Genomic DNA, 2,453 nt, shown 5'->3' with positions numbered 1-2,453 from the left:
AGTGAAGATTTGAGAGGCAGCATAATTTAATGGATAGAATGTTGGACTTTTAAAGCCAGAAAAACCTTTGTTCAAATCTTGCCTTATTAGCTGTTTGATCCTGGGAAAGTCATTCCAACCTGCTCAGCCTCATTTTCTTCATCTTTAGAAGGGAGTGGAGCTTGAACTCCATGGCTTGCAAGTTCCCATCCAGTTCTATATTGAGCCACTTTATATGAATTGAGGTAAGGACAATAGTCGTGTTTAACACCCTAAACAAAAACAACTTCCCTACCTCTAACCCCATGTAGAAATATAATGGAGATGTTTGCTGACCTGAAGACATTTAAGTGAAGAGCTCTGAAACTATGGGACCTGAACAGGAGCTTTTAGCCTAGAATTAGTGAACATATGTGTGTAGGTATATATATATATATATATATACACACACACACACACCCACACACATGCATATGTAAATATGTATGATATATATGATATGACATTATATATGATAATATATTACATATAAAACATGTGTACATATTTGTATATAAACACATGTGCATACAAATACATACATATTACTATATTTTGCCATAATTGATTTCCTTAGTCATTCTATATATAAATTTATTTTTAAAACATTTTTCTTAAAAGGTTTCCATAAGCTTCATCAGACTTCCAAAGGGTTCCATAATACAAAAGAGGTTAAGAACTCCTTTACTGGGACCATTTTCCAAAGGTAAAGAGGACCTGTGAAAGTTCTGATCAAGTGTAAGCTACTTCTCTATACCTAGCCCTCCACCCCCACCATCTTAACACATCAGCACAATTCTATTGCAATGGCTCATTCCCTCCCCTGTGACAGAGCTTCCAAAGGATAATAAAAGCAACATCTTTTAATAAATGAAAGAAATGCTCATACAACATCACAGACTCTATTCTAAAATCATTTAGAATCATTTAGAAAAAGTCAAATATCATCCTATGATCAAGTCTTGTGGATATATCATATGAGGAAAAGTATGGTGGTCTCAGTGCAGATCTTAAATCAGTTTCATAAGTCCACATGAATTGAAACTGGCAACTTTACTGAAAGGCCCAGGAGATCAAGAATCATTATTGTTTCAAGTGCTTCCTTTACTGTTTAAATGGCTTGAGTATGCACAGTTGGCTGAGCCTATGAGTAGCAAATTCTTATCAATTGTTCACTCTTCAAGCCTCTGGTGTGAGGACCTGTGATGGGTCACTATAATAGAGCTATTATTTACACTGTGATTAAGTTAACTGAATGGTCCCTTTGATTCTGTGGAGAAACTAGAGGAAGAGATCTGTGTAGAAACTTGGGAGGAGATGAAGGATCATGAAATAAAAAGTTTTGGGGGGAGGGTCTTCCTCATTATTCAGAATCACATATAATCCAAGTTGGAAAATTCCTAAGTATCCTTCTAGTTCAACTCATGCCAGAAAAATAAAGCCTGACTATAAATATCCAAAGGATCGTCCAACCTTTTCTTAAAGACTATTAAAAAAGAGGAATCCATCATCTTCAGAGGGAACCCATTCCACATTTGGACAACTTTAATTGCCAGGAGGCTTTTTCCTGCAACAGGTCTAAATTTTCTTCTTTACAACTTCTTTTAATCACTCCCAGCTCTTTCCTTGGTATTAAACAGTACAAATCTAATCCCCTTTACTCATTCAAACACCTAAAAACAACTAATGCATTCCCTCAATTCTTCTCTTTTCCAGGCTAAAGATTGCCAGTTCCTTTGACTAATACTCATGACGTGGACTTGAAACCCTTCCCTATTGATACTGCTTTTGAGCATCTTCTTCTGAATGCTTTAAATCTTAACAGTGTTCCTCCAAAAGTGTAATGTCAGGCCTCCCATAAGTACAACACTCTAGACATGGTCTGACCAAACTAGAGTAAAAAAGGAATATCAACTACTTGTTCCTGGAAGCTATGGCTCTCTTAATGCAGACTAAAATTACATTAGGTTTTTGGACAACCAGATCATACTGCTGACTTAAATTAAGTTTATAATCCACTAAAACCTCCAGATCCTTTTTGGATACATTACTGTTTAACTGTGCCTCCTCCAATATATATTATGAAATTGATTTCTTGAACCCGAGTTCGAAACTTTATACTTAGCCCTATTCCATTTAATCTAATATATAGCTAGCAGAAATATGAAACATAGGTCAAGGGATAGCATAGAGACTTCTTGCTATGCCACTGATGCATTTTTATTTATATTGCTTATGCAGTATACATAAAGTCTGAATAATTATAAATTTGTCCTTTATAAGATGCCAATAATGATAAAAATAGGGAAGGATTATAAATAGTAACATGGAAATAGCCCAGATAGATAGATATAGATAGACAGACAGACAGAAAGATAGATAGATAGATAGATAGATAGATAGATAGATAGATAGATAGATAGATAGATAGATAG

Source organism: Petaurus breviceps, unplaced genomic scaffold, assembly GCF_028583685.1.
Source record: "Petaurus breviceps papuanus isolate PSGF00001 unplaced genomic scaffold, PetGlider_PUasm1.0 80, whole genome shotgun sequence".
Lineage (NCBI taxonomy): Eukaryota > Metazoa > Chordata > Mammalia > Diprotodontia > Petauridae > Petaurus > Petaurus breviceps.
The sequence above is the reverse complement of the archived record's forward strand: the minus strand, read 5'-3'. Positions refer to the sequence as shown.